A 25,955-nucleotide genomic window follows, 5' to 3' on the forward strand; every position below is an offset into this window, starting at 1 on the left:
GCACCTTTAGTTTAACAGAAACCAATGTTTTAAATATGACATTTCCTTCAGGACATATTCCAATTCACCGCAAAAGCCACAAAGTAAGAACCTGGGCAGGGGCAAGCAACTGAGGGACAGAATAGCCAGAAAAACTCGAGATAGCATCATAATATCATAGTGGATAAACTCTTGGTGTTGACAAGAAATCCCTAGTTTAGTCAAGACTGAGAGAAGACGGCAAGCAGGATGCACCGGAACTGTTGACAGGTTTGGTTTCCTTTTGTGTATTTGTTCACTTAGCAAGATTGGCAAGAGAATGGGAAACAGGATAGTTTCATACATTTGCACAAATTTTAACAGACGTTGGGGAAGGGCAGAGATGCTGAAGTCTAGAGGCTCTATTCAAGTGTGTATGTGTGTAGAGGGGGGTTGGCAAGCCAAGGAAAGAAATAGGTAGAGAGGAGTAAAACCGAATGGATGAGCATCCACGTTAAGTGAAAATCCTGTAGGTGTTGATTATATTGAAAGAATCTTCTGTTGTTTCTGCTTCTCAGAGGCTGTTGGGTAACCTCTATAGAAATATAGCCTTGTGTTAAAAAACAATCTCATCATATTTCAGAAGAAATATTTAAGATTTGGTAGAGAATCATCAAGTACCAATGGACTGTAAGGCAGAGAATAAGAGCAGAAACCCAAAGCAGAAAGATATTAAATTTTTTGAAACCAAATTCAAAATAAATAATGTGTCAAGAGAATAGCTGATATATTACACATGTTCTTAGAGAACTGGACATTGTGATTAGTCAAGTGAAAAGTCTAGCAGGTCAAAATAAAATATTAGGAATTAGAATGCAATACATAGAATTGTTGAGCTGGAACATGATTTAGAAATACTCAAATAGAAAGGAAAGAGAGTAAAGTAATCGGCCTAAATTCAAATAATTAAGACTAAATTTACCATAATGGAGAAACCATGCTATGTAAATAACAAATATCTGTTACTTAAAGATAGTTTGCACACATGGAAATAATATTTATAGATGGAAAGACCTGAAAGTCTAAAGGTAAGACTTTTCAAAATTCACTGATCCAATGTCATCTGCCTTAAAGTTTAAGGAGGCTTTGATATAAAGTTGTGAAACCTTAGAAGTCAGCTCAGCTCTACAGTTTATGTAGAAGTGTGAAAAATCAAGAGAATAAAAATAATTATGAAGATGATTTTTACACCCTCAAATCAAGACATATAACAATGTGAAGAAGCTTAGATATGGTGATATTTGAAGCAATGATCAGAGATTCACCAAGTATCTACCTACATATGTATCCTGTATCTATCGTCCTCTCCCAGCTGCCCGTCATCACGTACCCATCATCTCCTGATTGATTTATCTCTCCACAGCTCATTTCCACAAAGACTTGACCAAAGTGCATTGCAAAGGAACAACCTTTTCAATAAACGGCTCTGCATCTATTGAATGGCTAGGTGTAAAAGGAATGTTTAAATAGACTACTATCTCACACCATTTCAGGTGGTTTGAGATGAGGGCTTAATGTGAAAAAAGCCTATGAAGGGCTTTGAAAAACTGCGTAGGTGGGCAAAGATTTCTTAAGTAGAACATGTGTGTATTTGATAACAATGTTTCCAATCAGGAGTTTGTATCCAAATATGGATATGCAAAATATAGATTTGTTACCAGTTGATAGTGTATTCAAATATGGCTACACAAGTATACATTGATGACCATTTAAAATTCCTTCCAACAGTTTTTTCAGAAAAATAGTTTTCTTAGAGTTATAAATGTTTTGGTCAACAATCTTTTTTTTTGTTGCAAAAGTTACTCTTTATCAATAAATCTATCTGTACATAAGATGCCTGTAGGAAAGTATCAGCTGTATTTGGGTTTTTAGGGTTTATTCCTAGGTACGTGAAGAACAGAATAATACATGTTTAGTAACATAGCTTATGACTCAAATAACCATAGAGACACAAAAAATAGTATTTGTACTAAGAAAAACTGAATGGACAGTAAAATACTAACAACGGAATTATAAATAACTCTCCCAAAGTGTGATGGTGCTCATGGTTGGCTGTGCACCAGCAGAGCTCCTCTCAATTTTGTCTAGGAAGTACTATACACTCCTTCCTATAGGTTCAGGCCTACTGATGGAATCTGCCTCTTGATCTTGAACATGCAAGTCTGTCCCTTATATATGAACTGTCCACGAGTTGCTGAGTGGACATTTTAGTCAGAGTACCTTTAGAGAGGTAGAATGATTGATGTTGTCTTGGTAACACATTACCTTTGGGATCCTGGTATTTTTAAGTGACACTAATGGTAAGTAGGGACGATGCTCACCCTGGAAGTGAATGAGGAACTTACCTAAAGCGATGCCCTGATTTGAATTGCACTCTTCCACACTGCCTTTAAAATTATTTTAAATTCAGTGTATGACTATAGGCAACATTTTAAATGGTACCAGAACTCCAATGTTGTTTTTCTTCTATTTTCTTCAGGTAAGAACTTAAGGCTATAACCTTTATTTCATCTTGGTATAATATACAATAATATGTTTCAGTTTATATTTTTGAATATCGAGAATGAGCTTGTTTTTCTCTAGGAAATGAGAGGTATTATTTAATAAAGGTATTATTGACTTTATTAAAAAGGGAATCAAATAATTATTCACTAAAGAGAAAGTATGTGTAGCTTTTGGAAAGTGACTTTATAAAGTCTTTGTAAATCTGTAAACACCTGTAGAATCTTATCTCTAGTCTTATCATGTGTAATACTTTCATCAAAATAGACATCTTTAATAAATAAAAGATTATGAATCAAGTAAAATACAAAGTGGAAAATCAGTTACAGAAATTTTACCTCAAATTTCTGACAATATTAAGATGAATAAATCGATCTTAAATTTATTTAAAATTCACAAAGAGCTTGTTTGCATGAATAATTAACAGTGAGTCCTGTGTGTGCTCACCCTCCTGTTGAGGCCTTCTTAATGCCGAGAGGTTTAGATCTCACTTTCCCTTAAGACAAGTTGATCTAAAAGATCAGCTAGAAAATCAACTTCTTTGCTGTGGCAGAAAGATGGGCAGGCAAAAAGAATGTCCAGTGATTTCTAATGGTTTCAATGCTTTTAACACCTAGATTCCTATGCATCCAATAAAAGTCAGCAAACTTAGCAAGTGACAGCCATTGCTTTATAAACTGTGTTACAACGTAACGTACATTGTCTGGACCATCCAGGTATAATAATGGGCATGCAGTGGACTGTAAGAAAAATAGGACAATACTTTGGGGTTGGTGAAGCACCGGTGGACAGAGTTTTGGTCAGATATTTGGATAGAATATACTATTACAGGAAGAAAGTCTGTGTTCTGATATGTTTTGCCTTTCTCATTTGATATGATTTTCTTAGACAGGTAGGCTGTATGTAGTATTAGAAACTGAAGCAATTGTAAAGCTATAATGGACACAGACCTCACTACTGAGTTTTGCCATAGAAGAAAACATGTGCACCGTTGACCAGAGTCTAACAGAGAAATTCATTAAATCTTCAGGCAAGGAGTGTTCTGAAGGAGGCGGTGATAGTCAGGCTTCCTGATAATGACTCTGGCTACTATTGCACACACCAGCTGAGTGTTCTATAAGCTGAAAAGCACATTCAACTGTACCAAGGAGAAAAGTATTTCTCAATGGCCAGTCTTTGTCTGGTTGCTGTGTCTACATACCTAACAAAAGCATTCAAGGAAGGATGGGGTTATTTTGGCCCACAGTTTGAGGGGATACAGTCCATCCTGGCTGGAAAGTTATGGCAGCAGTTGGGACATTTGAGGGGGTTGGTTGCATTGCATCTGCCGACTGGAAAAGCAGGAGGCGGTGAACTCTGGCACTTCGTTCTCCTCTGATTACATACAGAATCCCAACTCATGGAATGGTGCTCCTGTATACAGGATATCCCTTCCCACATCATTTAACCAGGGGTAGACAGTCCCTTGCAGATGCACCTAGTGGCTTATTTCCATGATAATTATAATCCCATAAAACTGACCATTACTTATTGTAACAAAGATTTTTTTTAAAAGAGTCTGATGTTGTCTAGCCTGAACTTGAACTTGCTATATGCACCGGCCTTCTGTCTATACTTCCTGAGTACTGATATTAGAAGTTTACACTACCATGTCCAATTTACAAAGTGCTGGGGATTGAATCGAGGCCTCATGTGCAGTGGGCAAGCACTCTACCTCCTCAGCCCCATCCCTAGCCCCAGCCCCAGCCCCAGCCCATGGAAGTGATATTTATAAGAAGTGGAGAAGCTTCTTCAGGTGTTAGGGATTCACTTTTCCACACACATTTCACTGATTACTTACTATGGGTCAGGCACTATCTTGAGAACTGGAGACACAATGGAATGTGAACTCCCTGACCTCATAAAGCTTATACCAGAACAGAAAACACAGATAACTAAAAAGAAAATAAGCCATAATTTTAGACTCCTAAAATGCTGAAAAAGTAGGAAAGACAGAGTCAATCCGGCTAGCTAGAACCACCAGGGCACCCTTCTGAGGAGAAGCCCCGTATGAACATGCCTGAAGAATGAGAAGGTCAAAGACAATTCTGGGAAGGGTTCTCCAGTGTGAGCACCCCATTTAAAGGTGGGTTTGCATGGCCTTCATTCATTCATCAGTGGTGATGGTTTTGAGCTTTTTAACTTAGGAATCAATTAACCTTAAAAGTTTAGCTGCTTCTTTTGCACAGCTTTCAGTGAAGGCTTCTTTGCTGTTGGATTTGCAGGTCAGATGCCAACAAAGGCATTTCTCTTTTGTGTTAATTACTCTCCGACTCTTAATCACTCCCTAATTACTTCCACTTGGAAAAAGAATTTTTCGGCGCTACGAAAGGCAGTAGGGATGCTGTCTGAATTAGGGCTTTGTTTTATAGAGCACGGCATAGAAACAGAAGAATTCAAGAAGTACCTGCCTTTCTTTTGGCCAAACTTGGGTATTTCACTGTTTTGCATTTTTATCATTTATTTTCAACTGGCTCTACATTGAAATAATAATAATATTATTAAAATATTTGACTAGAATTTGAAGTATCATCAACCAATAATACCTTCAATTTAATGGCTCATTGTGACATCCATAGGTTAGATAACCCACGAGGCAAGGAAACAGACCAAGTTATTAAAAAATAAAGAAAAAGGAGAGTAAGAAAGAACAGGGCATGTTGCTCAATTCTGGAAATCAGCGTTTGGTAGACGGAGGCAGGAAAATTTCATTTGAGGTCAGTCTGGGCTACATAGCCAGACCCTGTCTCAAAAAAGAAAACCAAAGAAATAATGAGACCCTGAGACTTTTTCTTAATTGTTGTTGTTGTTATTGATATTGATAATTTTGGAGAGGTAAGCTGTAAGTTTAGTTTCAATGTATATATTTACCCGCAGCTTCTGCATTTTCAAGTTAAGCTATGACTCTCTGGATAGGTCCTTAGACTAAATGACGCTTGGTTTTTCAAATAGGCGTGTCTTCTGGGCTCGCAATAGCATGTTGGCTCTACACAGATTGAACAGAGAGGCTGATCTCTGCTGCAGATGCAACCCCTAAGTTTCTTTTGTTCTCTGACACAAAACAGCCATTTTACACTAGGGACTCTGAAAGCTACTTAAAGAAGATGGAAGGCTCCGAAGTCCCTAAAAAAGTTAATCTAGCCATTCCCAGAAGTCTCATATGCTGTGTGCTGAACCTGGTTCACATCTGAAACTCATTTTTGAAAGTCTATTTTTGTTGGTAGTATAGTGGAGCAGCTGGGCTTTGGAAAGAGATTGGTTCAAGAGGAGAAATGACATGGCTGGCTGGCCAAGCTCGCCACCGCAGAGTATGGAGTGTTCTTTCAAACAAATTGCTGAACTATACCTTGGTCACCAGCAGAGCTTGTGGCCAGGTTATAATCCACTTACATATTGGGGAGGAGGTATCAAGCATAAAGGAATATATTCTAAGACAAAGGGTGATGCTTTTGACAGCCAGTAATAGACAATCTGACAAGCAAAAAAGGGGTTTAATTGTTCACGGACATTAAGAAGTATTTAGGAATCTGTAATTTTTTTCTTCCTAGCACACCCCGAGAAGTTCTTGATAAGCACATTTTTTTTTCCTTCTGCTTCCCAAACGTTAGAAGATTTCAGGTTTCGAGATCTGAAATAGTCATAGAAATGGATTATACTTGGGTTCATTAACTGACATCATAGGTCAGATACTTTGTTTTATGCATGCTGTTTATTGATTTTTAAGATTAGTGTTGGTTGGTGGTAGAGCTCAGATGTAGCATGCCTAGCTTGGCATGCATAGAGCCTGGGTTTGTCCCAGGCACTGTATAAACTGGGTGTGGTATAATCCCAGCTCTCAGGTCAGGGTAAGGGGATCAGAAGTTTGAAACCATCACTGTCTACATAGGAAGTTCCAGGCTAGTCTGGAGTATGTAAATGATGTTTAAAAATTAGATATTTATGACTTTGTCTTTCATCTTTTACTATTAATCCTCCGTGTATTATCAAGACTATCACTATTTTTCACAGGTAGTGGTGACATAGGAGGCAATTACTTTCATGAATTTTAAAAGAAAGACATTGTTGCTAATAACTGAGCAATTACCATTTGCCCATGAATTTGATATTTTGATTTGATCTGTGGAACAACTCTATGAATACATATTATCATTCCATCTATGAGAGAAAGCTAGTTATTTCAGAGATCACATCAGTATTGTAGCTTTGAACTTACTGAGGTCTGGACTCTGACTTTGAACTCTGCATTCTGGGCCAAGAATTCACCTCTTGCTGTGTATGGTTAGTGGTAGGATGTCTATGGTTTGTCTTCTCACTGCTGGTGTGAGTTCCCCTTCTCCAGCAGTTCCTAACACAGTTCCTCTGTCGCTTTGCAGCTCTCCACCCCAGTCCTCCCCAGTTCAGACTTAGCATTCTGTGTGCTCCTCCCTCTTGCTGTGACTTCGCATCGTTTTATTGAGTTGACTAGCCAACATCGAATTTTCCTAGTTCCTGTGTTTGCTGGCTAGAATGATAGATTTCAGTGACTTAATAGTCAGATTTTCTTACATAATAATATACTACAAAAGATGTGTTCTTCTTGTGGACTTCAATTGCAGCTGGACTGCCAGAAGAAGTTTAATCAGTTGAAGCTCATGTTTCTCAGTAACACAATTAAGCTTCCATCCCTGCTGTCTTCTCCACCTTATGATGTTGAGGAATATGGGGAAGGGCACAGTTATCACTACTACACTGCGCACTCTGAGAGTTGCTCAAAGATCACAGCCATGGCATTTAGCTTGCACAGTTCAGGTTGGCATGGAGATACAGTGCTAAGAGCATGTCTCCTCTTTATTGCTTTAGTTCGTCATTGGATTATGATCTCCGACTATAGACAGAAAAACGTTGTAGAAGTCATTAATGAATCCCACTCTGGGACTCTCCAGAAGTCAGAAATGGCATATTTTACTCTAAAACGTCTTTTATTCTATTATTAATTACTGGTTGGTGAGCTTCTAGCTGGGGAAATCCTTACGGCAGAATAGCCTTGTATTCTATAAGAAAACAGCAGAAAAATCAGGCAGGTTCTTTACCACAAGACCATTGTCTACTTTTTCATTAGTTTGCTGGATGGATAAATTATTTGAATTTGCTTCACATTATGGGCACGTTTAGAGAATAAGCCACATATGAGGGGATAAATAGCCTGCAACATTTTTTCATGACTACATATAATAAAGATCCCACAGTAACAGAGATGTCCATCTATTCTGTGCCCACATCTACAGATCACTTCTTCCCTGTCATCAATGTCAGTACATTGATTACAATTGGAGATGCTACTACCATGACATGCCATAGTATCTGTGAATGTTGTCAATTACAATCAAATAGTCCCACATTAGCTCAGAATGGAGTATAATAAAACTTTCTTTATATAGGGGAAGACTCACAAATCAGCAGTCCTCTGTGTGAGCAGGGAACAGGAACCGAACCCAGCAGCCAAGGAGCTGTGTATGTTTTTACATCTGTATATATGGTACATGCGGCCATGCCCAGAGTGGGCCAGCATCTTAAAGACTATTTGCTAAAGGATTTCCCACAGCACCTCCCCCTTTTCTCCAAATAAAAAAATTTAAGCCTAATACAAAACAATAAGAACAATAAAAACAAATATCAAGTATGAAAATTAGAATGACAGCTAGCATAAACAATATCAAGCAAGAAATATATGTTAAATGTTTTAGTAGTTATCCTATCCTAAGGAGTCTAAGTCTTGTATTAGAAATGGCTTGGGTAAGTCATAAGAAGAAGGTAACTATGACTATCTAGCCATCAAAAACCCTGTCAAAGACCTGAGAAGGGAAATAATATTACTTGAGAAAACAGAAAGCACAATCAAGCAACTTCCAAAAGGTGCAATAAATGACAGAGACTACCTGGGCAATCACCCAAAGTCTCATTTGCAACGTTGGAGACTGAGGCCTAGAGTAACTGACAGACCATTTTCAGAGGCAGGAAAAATTTTAAAACCGTCTTACTTTGTCTTGGAAAGGTTTGGCAGTCTTTTTTTTTTTTTTTTTGTATCCTGCTTGTCAATTCCAGACAGCATGCATTTTGTTAGTAGTGGAGGCATGGACAGTTTTTCGCCCAAAGGCCAGTTTTGCGAAGAAGAAAACAATCTCCAAGTAGAGTGTCTTTGGTACTCAAACTAAATGAGTTCCCACAGCATATGAGTATTCATTCTTACTAATTTATAGTCTATTGGTTTGATGAATGCATATACACTATTACAGAAAATATATACAGAACAATTTTACCAGCATAAAGCCCTCTCTGTGTTTAATATATTCACCCAGCCCCAAATCTGCTGGTTTACCTAGAGATGTTTACATAAGGGCATTTAAAGGAAACACATATGGTTGTGTGTAGAGATGTAGAAATGACAATTGTATCTTTGTAGTGGTAGTGTCGCTTAACTCATCCTCATTCTTTTCAATGAGCTTTGTAGTGAGCATTGAAGACTACATACTGTTATCTTTAACAATGAGTGTAGTGGTTTAATATATTGTATTCAGCTCTTTTTTATTGAACTCTACATTTTTCTTTGCTCTCCTCCCTGCCTCCCCCCTCCTCTTCAAATCCTCTCCCAAGGTCCCCATGTTCCCAATGTACTCAACTCTTCCAACTCAGTATTGATTGCATAATTATTTTGTTTGTTGTTTGATGATCTTTCTTTGTACTTTGTTGTTTTTATTGGGTGACTCCAAACTCATTACAGCTTTTCTGTTACATTATATTTTATTATTGTATTGAATATATTTTTGTGTTAATTTTTAGTAGGTGCCTCTGTATTCAAGTTAAGCCAGTCTAATATCAAATCCTATATTTGGACTCTAATATTGGCTCAGTTTCCTTTTCTTTCTGTCTTCCTACTGATTTTCCTTTCTCTATGTTATTTCTCATCTTCAAATTGAAGTTGTGTATTCAAGTACAAATAGACTCAAAATGATTGTCTTTCTTTTAATCATTCTGAGTTTTTCTTTACCTTGATTCTTGAATAACATATTAAATGTAAAAAAATTCAGAGTGACTTTATTCAGTACACTTTTTTGTTCGTCATCTAACCATTTTGCTTCCATTATTTCATACATAAATGCCATCATTCTGTATCCTTACTGATGGTGTGTCATTTACTGTGTGTGCTTGTCACAACTGCAGTTTGATTGGGGTGTTGATATCTTATTTGTTGAAAAAATATTTTGTTTTTATTTATTTATTTATTTATTTATTTATTTATTTATTTATTTGTGTGTGTGTGTGTGTGTGTGTGTGTGTGTTTGGGTATGTGTTCACCTGCATACAAGTGACCTCAGAGACTAGAAGACATCAAAATAAAACATTGATCTGTAGCTGGAATTATAGGTAGTCAGAGTAACCTGATGTAGGTGCTGTGACTAGAACTTTATCCTGAGCAAGAATAGTAAACCTTTTTAAAATTTTTCCCATATTCCTAGCCCTGAATGCTAATGTTTTCACTATAACATGCTCAGCTGTGTGTTTCTTTCTATTTGCTTCATTTGATGACAGGAAGATTCTGGTTTGGGGAACTAATAGTAATTAGTATTTATTATGTTTGATTAAAGAGAATGGTGTCTTTAAATAGTCATGCATGATAAATACTTTGGTTATTTTGATGAAATGCATTCCATTGTTTGAATTTTGATTTACCATGACACACTTGTATTTGATACAAGAAAAAAATAGGTGACAACAGAGAGGAAAATACATGTTATTTGCCTCCAGAAAAAGCAAACCTTTGGTATAAGTCAGATTGGGAAATTAGGATTTGAAAGACTAATTCCAAGTCAGTGAGCTGTTCTTAGAGTTGGAGATACTTTATTTCAACACTGACTTTAGACTTTATGGGCGGCCCCCTATGTAAGATATGGGAAATTAAGACTTTTCCATCTGTTTTCCTGCTGAGGCTACGATATACCCCTTCTCCAAAGCCCAGGGGTACCTGATTCTCATTTTCTATACACCTATAGATAGGAAGGGTATGCCGTAAGACAATCTGGAGTTGGGTCTCTCCTTTCACCTTTACGTGGGTGGGTTCAGCCATTGAACTCAGATTCCTAACCTTGCAGGACAAGTGCCTTCACCTGCCCGCCCATCCCACTTGCCCTCACAGCCTTTGAGAATGAGAGAAACTTTCTGATTCAAAGGCAGTAGGGACAAAGCACTGTTGTGGCTCTGCTTGCCTAATTTGAGAAATGAGGAACGTCTACCTTTTCATTGTTGCTCTGTGGCTAAACTGCCATTTTTGGTTCCTCTCTCTGTCTCTATCTATCTCTATTTCTCCGTCTCTTTCTCTCTGTCTGACTGACTCTTTTATCTCTCTCTACTCACTTGCTCCCTCACTTTCTCGTCTCTGTCATCATGATGCCAACTCTTTGTACTACAGAACTCTCTTCACCCACATTGCCGCTCCCTCTTCATTGGACTGGAAGTAGGGGGTCTTTTAGTTTGCACAAAACCAGACCCAAAGGAAGCTTTGCTTTGCCTGGCTTTCCCTGACCTCAGTCTTGTACAGCTGAACACCTGGAGTTTTTCAGACAGATTTTCCTTTACCTCCCACCCGCTTTTAGTCTCTCAAAGTTGAAAACTCAAAAAGCCTCTAATGGATGTTCTTCTGCCCTCCTTCAATGGATACTTTGTGTTCTCTAGTGGTCGAGGGATACCTGCAGAGTTTATGTATCTCAGGACTGTTTCCCAGTGTCCTGTTTCTTTCTTCAATTTTAAAATAGCCTTGTTGATATATCACTGGTATATACTGAAAGCTTATTACATTAATGAGTATAATTTCATAAGCCTTGACTTGTGGTCGAAAACCATCATTGTTGCCACCACTACTTTCAAAATAATAAACACATCCAACATTTCAATGATTTTTTCACGGTGTTTCCTTTCTCATGCTCGTCACCAGAGGCAAGATTACCAGACTTCTAAACTTAATCAAGGATTAAATAATGATTGACCTTATGTTTTCTATTTTATTTAGTGTGAAATATGAAATAGTTTATTCATTTTTTTGTATAAAGGCACTCAGCTTTTTCAATTCTGTGTAGTCAAACAACAGGCTTTTCCATTGCTTTGACTGTATAGATGAGGCTCTAACTGTGAGCTCTGTGTTCTCCATTTTTATACTTTTTCTGTCAGTAATATAAGGATTTGTCTTTATAAATCTTCTAGCTTAGTCTTCTTTTCTCCCCAAAGTGGTTTTGATCTTAGCTATTGTGACTGGTGTAACATGGTATCTCAAAGTTGTTTTGATTTGCATTTCCCTGATGGCTAAGGATGTTGAACATTTCCTTAAATGTCTTTCAGCCATTTAGGATTCTTCTGTTGAGATTTCTCTGTTTAGTTCTGTACCCCATTTTGTAACTGGATGATTTGGAATTTTGATGTCTAATTTCTTGAGTTTTTTATATAATTTGGAATCAGTCCTCTGTCTGATGTGGGGAGATGAGAGCAAAAAAAGAAATATTTTGATTAAGGGAGCCATATATGGGGCTAGCAAGAAACCTGGAGCTAGAGAAATGCCCAGGAATCCACAAGAATGACCCCAGCTAAGACCCTAAGCAATAGAGGAGAGGGTGCCCAAACTGTCCTGGCCCTATAGTCAGACTGATGAATATCTTAAATATCACCATAGAACCTTCAGCCAGTAACTGATGGAAACAGAGGCGAAGACCCACATTGGAACACTAAACTGAACTCCCAAAGTTTAGTTGAAGAGTGGGAGGACTAAGAATGTGAGGAAAGATGTCAAGGCCATGATGGGAACACGCACTGAAACAGTTTGTCTGAGCTAATGGGAGCTCACCAACTCCAGATGGACAGGGAAGGAAACGGCATAGGTCCCAACTAGTCCCTTGAAGGTGGTTCACAGTTGTATGGCTAGGGTAGACTGAGGGGACACTGGCAGTGGCACCAGGATTCATCCCTACTGCTTGTACTGGATTTTTGGTAACTTCTTTTCTTTGGATGGATACCTTGCTCAGCCTGGATATAGTAGTACAGAGGGCCTTGAACCTTCTCCAAATCAAGGAGCCTTACCCTGTCTGTGGAGAGGATGGGAAGTGAGGTGGGGGAGTTAGATGAAGGGAAGGGGAGGAGGAGAAGGAGTGGGAACTGGGATTGCCATGTTAAATGAAAAAAAGATAATTTGTTTTCTTTTTAAAATAAAAAAGGAAGGAAGGAAGGAACTCTAATGAATGATGTTAGTTTCACAAACACTAGTCAGGCCTTGCTTTGGTAGGATGAAGACAACCATCTCGCACTGTGACTTAGGTGATTCTAAGTTGACTGCAATTATTTGCTTGAGCTTCGTCTCTCTTTTTAAATCTTGGAGGTTAATTAGCCTTAGCCAATATCCTTTTTACTTTTGACATAATTAAGAAATCCAGAGGCCTTTAGTCTGCACTGTACGTGGGATGAAATGAAGATGATGATGTTCAAAGTTAGCAGGAGACCTTCATGTGAGCTTTGCTGTTGGCATGAGGATGAAAGATGCTTCAGTGGTTAAGAACACTGCTTTTTTACAAAAGACCCGGTTCTATTCCCAGCATCTACAAGATCACTCACAACCATCTCTAACTCTGGTCCCAGGAGATACAACATCTTCTTTTAGCCTCTACAGACACATCTCTCTCACACACACACACACACACACACACACACACACACACACACACACACAAATGAAAAACATAAATATAAACATAAAATCAAAATAAAGAAATCTCTTTTAAAACTCTGATTTCAGCCGGGCAGTGGTGGCGCACGCCTTTAATCCCAGCACTCGGCAAGCAGAGGCAGGCGGATCTCTGTGAGTTCGAGACCAGCCTGGTCTACAAGAGCTAGTTCCAGGACAGGCTCCAAAACCACAGAGAAACCCTGTCTGAAAAAAACAGAAAAAAAAAACAAATAAAACGCTGATTTCACAATGACTGTGACAAAAATTGCTTTGACTATAGGAATTGCTGAATAGCCAGAAAAATAGAGATAACACGCAATAACTTAGATTGTGCATATGTGTATTTGATGTGGAATAATGAGAGTCATACAAACACACAGCTAATTCTATGTGAAGCCTCGCCTGGCACTCTTTGAAAGCACACTTGGGAACTTTCAGGTAGTGTCATACGAATTTCAGCTTGGGAAATCGTGCTATAAATTTTAAATCTGTGGCTTTTGTCGACAGGAAACACTATGCTCACCTCTTCATAATTTGCTTCTATTTTGAGTGAAATGCTGTATGCTGTGTTGTAAGTTATAATTTTCATATTTTACCTGCTGGCATAAAATTTATTTGGGTTGTGGAATGTAGTGCACAATGGCAAGACATAATGAAAAGTTTTCTCATTCTATAAGCATGTTTCTGAGATTTGAACTTTTGAAATTTCATTTCATTGCTTCAGGAATGAGAGAGAGCCTTTTCCTTTTCATTATATTGTATCATTTTAAAAATATATCCATATGTTTCATGATTTGACAAATGTGAATCATTTACTTTTGGGTTTCTTGCTTAAAAAAGAATATTAGGGAATAAAAATAAATAAATGGAACAAAACAAATAGTCCATAAACCAAGCTTCATCTAGGTTAACAAGGCAGAATATAAAATAGAATGTAGAAAAGTCAGCAAAGCACCTGTCAACATAGATTTAGTATCTGTTCTCAACTATTTATCAGCCTATAATTTACAGAGTAAATAAATCATTTTCTCTCATATACACTCTTCTAGGAAGCTCTCCTGGTGAGGACGTCTGGTCTGGGCATCCCAAAACAGAATGTGACATACACATGATAAAAATACCCAATTCACACTATTTAGGATAATGATGTTTTCTTTGTATCTCTGAGAAAGCAGGCGTATCCTAAACCCCAATGGATTCCTTTGTTCTTTTGATGTATTTATCAACAATAATGACTTTTACTATATACATACTGGTGGGTGTCATGAGAGGTATTCTCGTTATATATTACACTGTACTAAGCAATCCTATTTTACTGTTTTAGTGAAGAGACTGTGCTTAGTGGAGGTCTTTGGTAGCCTTCATGATTTCCTCTCCATGTATAAACACCTTGAATATATCCAAGGGTGTGATATATTTGACGTTACTCTTAAGCTTTAGAATTATTGCATTTCAGGCTTTAAGAAAAGGAAGCAAACTCACTTTTTCAAATATTGTTGTTCAGCAGATACTTCCCATTCTTCCATCATTACTTCATAAATATTTAGGTGATTTAGATTACCCATCACAGGCTGTATCATCAGGGTGCTGTTCATACTGACCGCAAACACAAGTCTTTTCCGGAAGTACAGACCATGTGGTGTCTCACCGTTCCTGTTTCAAAATCCTTGGATGCTCTCTATGAGATTTAGTGGTTGTAGTGGAGATGTTATTGGTTACTAAGTCACCTACTGGGTCTGATGCTTACAGCATTTTTGAGCAGCATGAATGGAATTCCTGGGTGGTTATGTTTATGGTGTTGCTTTGGCTTCTCGCCGACACTGCATGTGGTGAATTGATGCTGCATATTGACTATAGCTATATAGATTGACTATAGCTATATAGATAGAGCAAACAAGGGAACAAAAATATGTACCTGTCTATGACCGTTATTTGTCAAAAGACAAGAAATTAAAGCAAACCCATAAAAAATTAACAACTTTGCAAATTAACAACTTTGCATTTTATTTATTCTGTAAAAGTGAGAAGTATCCTGACTACAGAGTGAGGAGATTCAAGAGAATAAAGACAACAATAAAATGATATAAATAGAGTTTATTTTTGATATTATCCTTTAACAACAGCGTGTGGAGGGAAATCTATATAATAAATGCCTTTGCAGCTTTCGTGAAAAACAGGTTGAAACAAACTTAAATTATCTAAATGTATGGAAATAGTAAAATCAGAAATGTCACAGTGAGTTTAATTAATTGCTTGGAAATTGTTTTTTAACAAATATAGTTGAAGTGTGGAGTATCCATTACTTCTACAAAAGTGTAAACCAGTACAGTTATTATAGTTTTCTTTACATCAAAATTGCAGTTAAAATTTAGGGAAAGAAATTCTTTTTTTTTTTTTTGCTCTCGCATTTTCTTTTTTTTATTTTTCCAGGTGGAGGCACATAGGCCAGTTCCATAATTAACATTTGAGCTCATTCCCATGCAGTGAGAAAGGAGGGAGGAAATCTTGTTCAAATGAAAAAAGAACTAAGGTAAACGGACTAAGGCAAAACATTATTGTTGCTTACTAAGGCGAAACATCGTTGCTAACTAAGGTTAAACATTATTGCTAACTAAGATGAAACACTGTCGCTAACTAAGGTGAAACATTGTCGCTAACTAAGGTGAAACATTGTTGCTAACTAAGGTGAAACATTGTCCCTAACTAAGGTGAAACATTGTTGCTAACTAAGATGAAACATTGTCCCTAACTAAGGTGAAAGATTGTTGCTAACTAAGATGAAACATTGTCCCTAACTAAGGTGAAAGATTGTTGCTAACTAAGGTGAAACATTGTTGCTAACTAAGGTGAAACATTGTCGCTAAGGTGAAACATTGTTGCTAACTAAGGTGAAACATTGTCGCTAAGGTGAAACATTGTTGCTAACTAAGGTGAAACATTGTCGCTAACTAAGGTGAAACATTGTCGCTAACTAAGGTGAAACATTGTCGCTAACTAAGGTGAAACATTGTTGCTAACTAAGGTGAAACATTGTCGCTAACTAAGGTGAAACATTGTTGCTAACTAAGGTGAAACATTTTTTTACTATTTTTTTGTTGAAAAAAATTTCTGCCTCCTCCCCACCTCCCATTTCCCTCCCACTCCCCCACTCCTCTCCCCCTCTCCCCACTCCTCTCCCCCTCTTCCCTCCCACTCTCCCCACTCCTCTCCCCCTCTCCCCACTCCTCTCCCCCTCCCCCTACTCCATTCCCCATCCCTCTCGAGTCTGAAGAGCAGTCCAGATTCCCTGCCCTGTGGGAAGTCCAAGGTCCTCCCCCCTCCATCCAGTTCCAGGAAGGTGAGCATCCAAACAGGCTAGGCTCCCATAAAGCCAGTTCATGCAGTAGGATCGAAACCTAGTGCCATTGTCCTTGGCTTCTCATCAGCCTTCATTTTCCACCATGTTCAGAGAGTCCGGTTTTATCCCACGCTTATTTAGTCCCAGTCCAGCTGGCCTTGGTGAGCTCCCAATAGATCAGCCCCACTGTCACAGTGGGTGGGTGCACCCCTCGCGGTCCTGACTTCCTTGCTCATGTTCTCCATCCTTCTGCTTCTCATTTGGACCTTGGTGGGTCTCTGTCTCTATCTCCATCCATTGCCAGATGAAGGTTCTAAGGTGATATGCAAGATTTTCATCAGTATGGCTATAGGATAGGGTCATTTCAGGTTCCCTCTCCTCAGTTGCCCAAGGTACTAGCTGGGGACATCTCCCTGGACATCTGGGAGCCCCTCTAGGTTCAAGTCTCTTGCCAACCCTAAGATGGCTCTCTTAATTAGGATATATACTTCCCTGCTCCCATATCCACCCTTCCTTTATCCCAACTATCCCATTCCCCCAAGCTCCCCCTTCTCACTTTTCTCACCCTATTTCCCCTTACCCCCATCCCACCTCACCTCCAAGTTCCCAGTTTTTGCCCTACAATCTTGTCTACTTCCCATATCCAGGTGGATGACTATATGTTTTTCTTTGGGTTCACTTTCTTATTTAGCTTCTCTAGGGTCACAAATTATAGGCTCAATGTCCTTTTATGAGTGAGTACATCCCATGTTCATCTTTTTGGGTCTGGGTTACCTCACTCAGGATAGTGTTTTCTATTTCCATCCATTTGCATGCAAAATTCACAATGTCATTGTTTTTTACCGCTGAGTAGTACTCTAATATGTATATATTCCACACCTTATTCATCCATTCTTCCATTGGAGGGCATCTAGGTTGTTTCCAGGTTCTGGCTATTACAAATAATGCTACTATGAACATAGTTGAACAAATGCTTTTGTCATATGATAGGGCCTCTCTTGGGTATATTCCCAAGAGTGGGATTACTGGGTCTTGGGGTAGGTTGATCTCGAATTTCCTGAGAAATCGCCACACTGATTTCCAAAGTGGTTGCAAAAGTTTGCATTCCCACCAGCAATGGATGAGTGTGCCCCTTACTCCACAACCTCTCCAGCAAAGGCTATCATTGGTGTTTTTGATTTTAGCCATTCTGACAGGTGTAAGATGGTATCTCAAAGTTGTTTTACTTTGCATTTCCCTGAATGCTAAGGAGGTTGAGCATGACCTAAAGTGTCTTTTGGCCATTTGAATTTCTTCTGTTGAGAATTCTCTGTTCAGTTCAGTTTCCCATTTTTTAATTGGGTTAATTAGCATTTTAAAGTCTTGTTTCTTGAGTTCCTTATATATTTTGGAGATCAGACCTTTGTCTGTTGTAGGGTTGGTGAAGATCTCCCAGTCAGTGGGTTGCCATTTTGTCTTAGTGACAGTGTCCTTTGCTTTACAGAAGCTTTTGAGTTTCAGGAGGTCCCATTTATTCGATGTTTGAAAATATATTTCTGAAATCTGTATAGAATTATTACAAGTATTTATTCATTTATAGGTTAATTATGCCAAATTTTTATTTTAACTTTACCCACTTGAGGGGGTATAATTTGATTCATAGTGTAACAGGTAGAGTAATTGAACAAAATTATAATTATATTTTTTAGTGTCTATACCTTAATTACTATTCAAATTGCCTCTTTAATTTTCTCAACACTTAAATCTTAGCTGAATGGTTTTAGGCATTTAATTTCATATTTTCCTTAATAATTATTTTCCTCGTTTAATTTCTAATGAAAAGTAAAGGTCTTAAATTTCAGTTTTATAGTACTTGGAGTATGTGCCGTGACAAACAACAGTGAATTTGAGTAGCTCGGGACAGGGAAATGTATATTTCATGAATTTTAATACTGAAGAAGAAACTCTAATCTTCTCATGCTTTACGCTCGGATGTTTCAGGATCTGGGGATTTCTTTGGGTTTGTTGGCAGTAAGCAAACTTCCTCCCTCAAAGCCATCTTCTCTCAACATCTCTGACATTCTCTTTCTCTCTTTTATCCTCTTTCCTCCCTCTTCCCTCATTGCATCTTGGTATGAATAGCCGTGCAATTTTTAACCTTCTAAGTGGCTTAAAAACTAAAGATAAACAGTCACTAAAATTCTCCACATGACTAGAAGGACATCATCTATAAGAATGAAACAGCTTTGTTCTTTTTAAAACTTAAGAAAATTAATGGGCTCTCTTCATATTCTTTGTATTCCTAGACAGCACTATTCATTCTCCCTTAATGTATTTATTTTCTCGTCGTGTGTTAGGACGCTGCCCGTATACAATTTCTGAAATAATTTGAAAATTATGGATGGAAAGCAAATGAGAGTAATTGCAAAATGTTAGTTAAATCACAGTACTTTTAACAATCATCCCAGGGCTGAAGAGATGGTTCATCAGCTAGGAGTATTTCCTGTTTTTTAGAGGACGCAGCTCAGTTTCCTGCATCCATGTCAAGCGGTTCACAATTGCCACTCACTCCAGTTTAAGGGATGGAATCCCATGTCCTTTCCTGGCCTTTGTGGACACCTGAACATTTGAAGCACATGTGTGCATATGCATGCACTCATGCGCGCACACACACACACATACACACACAGAAATAATAATAAATGAACATGCATCTTTAAAAATCAATTCAGTTATGTGTTTTTGAGATTCTAATTACATCTCTCCCTTCCATCACCTCCTTCTAGACCAGTGGTTCTCAACCTGTGAGTCAAGATACCTTTGGGGGCATGGTCAATCAAATGACCCTTTCACAGGGGTCATGTATCCTGCAGCTCAGATATTTACATTCTGATTAATAAGAGTAGCAAAATTACAGTTATAAAGTAGCAGCAAAATAAATTTATGGTTTCTTTTACCCCAACTAGAGGACTGTATGAAAAGGTCACAGCTTACAAGTGTTGAGAACCACTTCTCTAGACCCTCACATAACCTTTTCTTTCACTCTTTCATATAAATGGCCTCTTTTGATTGATATTACATAAATACGTATATGCACATACATATGTATTCCTCAACATAACATACAAAATATGTATTATGTTACTTGTATATTGTGACAGCCACCCTTGACCAGCAAAGATGACACGCAACACACCGGAGCTCTTCTCACTGCAGTTTATTCCAGGACTTTATTCACTTTCTCTCTCTCTTCCCCCCTCTCTCTCTCCTCTCTCTCCGTTGACCTCTCTCCTTTTTTCCTCTCTCTTTCCTTCCTCTCTCTCCCTCTCTCTTTGACCTCTCTCCTCGGGCAAACCTCTCTCAGCCCTTAAGTAGGCATGGGCTGCCAACCCCGAACTGCCAGGTGGGCACTGCCCATAGGCTCACGCATATGCAGGCAGCTGATGATCATTGCGTGATCATAGCATAGGTCAGGCCTTAGCCATCTCAGGAGGTGATTATACATCTCCGTCAGGTGTGACACCACGCAGCTCGCTACAGTATATTTGTTTTTAAGGCTTACCATTTGGTGTTGGATAACCAATGATGTGCTCTTCCCTAGAAAAAGACCATTTCTCCCATCCAAAAGTATTTTGTAGTGACATTTTCATTTTATTTTAATAAATAAAGCTTGCCTGAAGTTCACAGAGTAAAACAGCCACAAGGTTATGTGTCTATGCATGTTTACACCACATATGTGTGAGTATCCATGAAGATCAGCAAAGGGTGCTGGATCCCCTGGGTCTGGAGTTAGAGATGGTTGTGGGCTGTTGACTTGAATGCTGGGATCTGAACCAAGGTCCTCTTGAAGAGCAGCAAATTCACTTAACCCTAGGGCTATAGTCCCAGCCTTCTGTTTTACTGATTTGTTACTGTTTCATAAATCTTCCTAACTTTTGAAAAACTGAAATGTATATATTCATGTAGAACTTCTTTCAGGCTTATCAAAAGTCTATATTTTTATAATATTCTAATAACTTAAGGTACCCCATATTATTTGCACACACTCAGTTACATCTTATTTGGCACACAGGGATGTGAGTTTGGGGCTAGTCTCTTCTTCATAACCTCCCCATTCATTACTAACCTTTGGAGAAATGTTTCCACAGTGTTGTCTTCTTTCCCTGAAAGCCATTTGAATGCATTCACTTAGTATGTAGTATTTTAGATCTACATCTGTGAAGCTCTGTGTTTGAGGTCACTCTACACTGCTGCCTTTGTCCTTTCCCTTCCAGTTTACTATCTCATTGTGTAGTTTCCACTCTTTATTTAGCCCTGTCAAGCTAGGGGACTCCTGGGTTGAGTCTTTTGTGATTATAAATAGGGACACTATAAATATGTTCAGAGATGTGTGTTTTTATTTACTTTAGTAAGTGTAGCGAGCAGCATGGAGCCACACCTGATAATCAGCTCCTAATATTGGCTGGGGCCTGATAACGCAATGATTATCAGCTGCCTGCCTATGCGTGAACCTATGGGCAGTGCCCACCTGGCAATCCGGGATTGGCAGCCCATGCCTACTTAAGGGCTGAGAGAGGAAGGAGAGAGGAGAGAGAGAGAAAGAGAAGGAGGAGGAGATCGGTTGCTGTGAATAAAGTCCTGAAAACTGCTGCAAGAAGAGCTCCGGGTGTTGCGTTTTTCCTTGCTGGTCGAGGGTGGACGCGACAAAGTAAGTATCATGAAGAGTCCCTTGTCACTGGGTAAGGGAAGGCATTACTTTATAAGTCCCAAACTGTTTCGAAAGTTGTATCTTTTTTTTTTTTTTACCTTATTTTCACTGATGGCGTTTGAGATTTTTAACTACTCTGGCACCCCATGAATTCATATGCTACTTTTCAATTTATATCATCTTAACTGGAGTAACTTATTGTGGTTTTAATTGGTATTTCCATAATGACTAATGACACTGATCATATAGTTAAAATTAAAATGTTTATAGTGTCTTAAATATGCCTTTGATTTGATTTCGTGGGTTAGTTATTTCCTCATTTTTCTTTCCATTTCTTCTTATTCAGAAAATTAAGTTTCTACTTTGTATTCTCTGGATTAGGGTTTGCACTGAGGACAGGGTCTAGTTTTAAAATCTCCAGAATTTCATATCCTAGTTCTGAACCTCTTGTGGAAAATAAAAGGTTTTAAGAAATAAAATGTTTCTTCCCCTCACTACATGGAGAAGAGTATTCTGGGCTATCCTGCATTGAGAGAAGGACGGTGCTTGTTCGACTTACAAGAAAGCTTTATTTCTGTCAAATGTAGAGAAAGTCATGAGTATCAGGAGTCTCCACTGTGTGAAATACCCCGGTTTCTCTAATATCGAGTGTCAGGACCCAAAGCCATCAATGTCAATGTAGACTAATGCTTTTGTGCTAAAATCTGTGCACACATGTATATGGACTGTTAAGAGAAATGCCTTCTCAATGACAGTACCCTGCACTTCTCAGAATCATGGTAACACATGAGTGGTTGAGGAGCATTTGTGACCATGAAGCTCTAGCAATAAAAACTTAAGGTTGTAGGTGCCGAGGTGCTCAGGAGGTAAGCGTGCTTACCCTCAACCTAAGTCTGGTCCCCAAAAGTCCCCAGAAGAACTAAAACTGTGGAAGGTCTGTAAAAAAGAGTAAAGAGCAGATGGTTCAGGTGTTAATTTCTCATCCTTGGCATCTGAAAAGAAGCTGTTAATTATCAAAGAAAGACTACTTTACATAATAAAGGTAGTCTACTGAAGAACACATCTTCTCACGCCTTTAATCCCAGCACTCGGGAGGCAGAGGCAGGCGGATCTCTGTGAGTTCGAGGCCAGCCTGGTCTACAAAGGGAGTTCCAGGACAGGCTCCAAAGCTACAGAGAAACCCTGTCTCGAAAAACTAAAAAAAAAAAATTAATTGGAATTCTGTTTAGACAGAATAGATGTTTATTTTACTTTGATGAAATCAGAAATTATGCCTTTTTCCCCTAGAAGTAAAGAATATCTTTGACATAGAAAGCACTATATATGACTTAAATTTCTCTGATTTGTGTATGTGTGTGTCGGAATGCATATATCGGAATGCATAAGTGTGCAGATGTATGTCAATGTATATAGGAGACTGGAGGGCAACCCTGGTGTTGTTACTAAGGCAACATCTGTAAGTTCTATTGACGCAGAGTCTCTCACTACATTGGACTTGCCAAGAGGGACTGATTGGTTGGCCAGTGAACCCTAGGGATCCACCCTTTTTTGCTTCTCCAGCACTGGGGTAGCAAGTGTATGCTCTTGTGCTCGGCTTTTCAACATAGATTCTGAAGGTCAAATTCAAGTCATCACACTTGAGCCATTTCCCCAGCCTGTACTGTTTTTTTTTTAACTCATTTTAGTTGTTACATCAATGCCATTGCTTATGTTACAAAGAACTTGTAACATTTCCACAAGTAGAATTGTTCGTTCCTGTTCAATAAAATATGTAATGAAACATTTATTCTTGGTAAGTTAAATGTTGAAAAAGATGAAGTTATTTTTTTGGACATAATAAACCTCAACCTGACAGATTTCTTTAATTTTCTCCTCCAGTAATAAATATTTCATCAGGGTTTTCAGCTGACAGCTGTTATCAGTCTGGCCACATTAATACAATGTGAAGAACTTGGAAGGTGAAACATTATATTTTAACTGTGACTGACTCTGCTGTGAATCAGAAGAATTTTTTGTTAATACTTTTGGATGCTGTGGATAAGTTATATGTTTGCAGTTTACTTCATATGCGTAAATGGGCTTCTCTACAGGTTTCCAATGTTTGTACTTTTGTTTCTACTTTGGGTCAAAACCTATACAAAATTAGCTCTAGTTACTGACATGAAAAATAGAATTTCTGTTTTCCTTCTTTTTTCTTTGGGAGAAGACCTAGCTCATGTGTTTGTTTGCCATCAATCACCCTTCCCAAACTCCCGTCTCTACTTCTCAGAACGCAGCAGCCTGGCTGCACATGTGTGACGATGCAGATGGCCTTGGATTTTATCTTTAGACTTCCCTTTATGAAATAATATTTATTAATTAATTCAAAATTAATTAATAATATTAAATGCATTAATTTTAATACAGTTATTATTCATATGTGTTAGCATATACACAAAAGTGGGGTTACCCACGGAGGCCACTAGAAGATATAATATACCCTGGGGTTAGAGTTACTGGTGGAAGTAAGCTTCCCAATATAGGTGATAGGAACTCTACATAGATCTTCCGTAAGAGGTGTAATTACTCTGAATCATTGAGCACTCTTAAGCATTGAGCCCTAAGGCTTTCTTTTGTGATTGTGCCATGCCTTGCATGGTGCTTCTTTGTCAGTCTGAGGGCGTATTTCTTGGTTGATCATTGGTATGGGAGCCATCTTCACCCTACTGTGGGTGGTTCCACTCCCACCCTACTCTGGGTGATTCCACTCTTGGACAAACAGTCTAGAACTGTGGAAAAAGCAAGATGAGAAAGTCATGGGTATTCAGGCAGTCATCAGCCCTGTTACCATGGCTTCTGTTTCAGTTTCTGCCTTGAGGTTCCTGCATTGGCTTTTCTAAATTATAGCCTGTGATCAAGATGTGTAAGTCAAATAAACCCTTTCCTCTCCAGGTTGTTCTTGGTCATCATCATCATCATCATAGCAAACTAGGACATTCTTTGATTTCACCAAGCATCTTAGAGTGGAAATGAGGGACAGTGTGAAGAATTAGAAAGAAAATTTAGTAATTTACAGTTATACAGATATGTGCAAAATCCAGAATCTTTCTCTAAGACTAGAAACAATTTTTTACAAGGTTGCTTGGGATCTTTATGCTATTAAATAGCTTCAATATACCTTCTACTATGTGAATTTTATGTTGACTGTCCCTTAATCCTTAGAAAACAAGCAAATAACTATATTATCTACTTCTGCATACATAATTATTTTTGAAAAGATAATAAGCAAATTATAGAATGAGTAAAGAACTCACCAAAGTATGTTTCAAGAAGGTTATAAAAATTGATTTGGAGAAAAAATTCCTAATACTCTTGTAATAATTTGAGATATTGTTGCTGTATAAATCATAGTTTAATAATGGCCTCTGATTGGTCTTTTGCTTTTAGCCAGTTTCAATTGTGAATCTTCTTCCCTCAAACAACAATTAATTGAAGTGATTTACTCTTAAAGAATGTTTGGAAGTGTTGATTGATAAATCTAATTATCTGCTTGACGAGGATATGTGAGACTAAAACAATGCCACTTTGATGAGTTGCAAACACAAAGTAAGACTACTGAATAGTTCATCTTCTTTTGTATGTTGAACATCAAACTGTCAAAGGCAGAAAGTCATTTATTTGAAGAGGCAATTCAAAGATGATAAACCTCAAAAGGTTCTTGGCTGTAGTTTATTTCTTTTGCTGTTTTCTGTGTGCAAACAATTGTATGGTCCAGAATGGTAGTAATCCAAATTTATTTCTATAACGAAGCCTTTATGGTTGAAAAGCAATAGGGTAACTGTAGGAAACATGGCTTCAGGTTAGGCCTGTGTCCCATCTCTAACACAAATTCAAGGTCTGCTCTTATAATCCTTTTAAGTCCTATCTTCCTTACTTAGAAAATTGTGAAAAGGTAGCTCTTGTATTTGGGTAGATTGGGGTTTTTAGTTCTGTTTTCATTATTTTTTTTTTAGATAGGACTTTGTTGTAGCATGAAGGCTGGATGCTGATTTCTGAGCTCCCTTGCCTGTTAGCTTCCTGCACAGAGGTGGCTGCAGATGTGAATGCCATCCTTGGCTCTTAGAATAGTGCTGCTTCAATAATTATCTACCTTCATATAAACTTATAAATACATATATTTATTAAAATATATGACTAATATTTTAGTCACTCTGTAACTTCAGTCATAATGCCCTTTTTCCAATTTACGAATATGTTCTTCAATATGGTCCTATTTTGCTATCCTCTTTCATCGTGTATATAGCAATTTTCTTTGGCATAATATGGAGTATTCTATTGTCAACATTGGGAATCAGCCCCCAAAGTCTTGTAGCTCTAATATCCATTTCAGGAAATATCTTCCAATGACAAAACACTATTATGAAGTGAATTTTTATAATAAAAAACCTCAGCTCCTTCTATTGAATTACTACTCTTTAGAAATCAATAATGAGTTACGATCTTCTTTTATCCTTTTCTGGTGCTGAAATGCAAGGTTTTCTTACTTAAACTAAGAAATAGTAAGAAATGCCAATGTAGGGTCCTAGTGGCACATGAGGAATGTGAAATCTCTAAACACCTTGAATGCCACATGTGTACCTGTGCACTCATAGGTC

Source organism: Microtus pennsylvanicus, chromosome 7 (genome assembly GCF_037038515.1).
Source record: "Microtus pennsylvanicus isolate mMicPen1 chromosome 7, mMicPen1.hap1, whole genome shotgun sequence".
NCBI lineage: Eukaryota > Metazoa > Chordata > Mammalia > Rodentia > Cricetidae > Microtus > Microtus pennsylvanicus.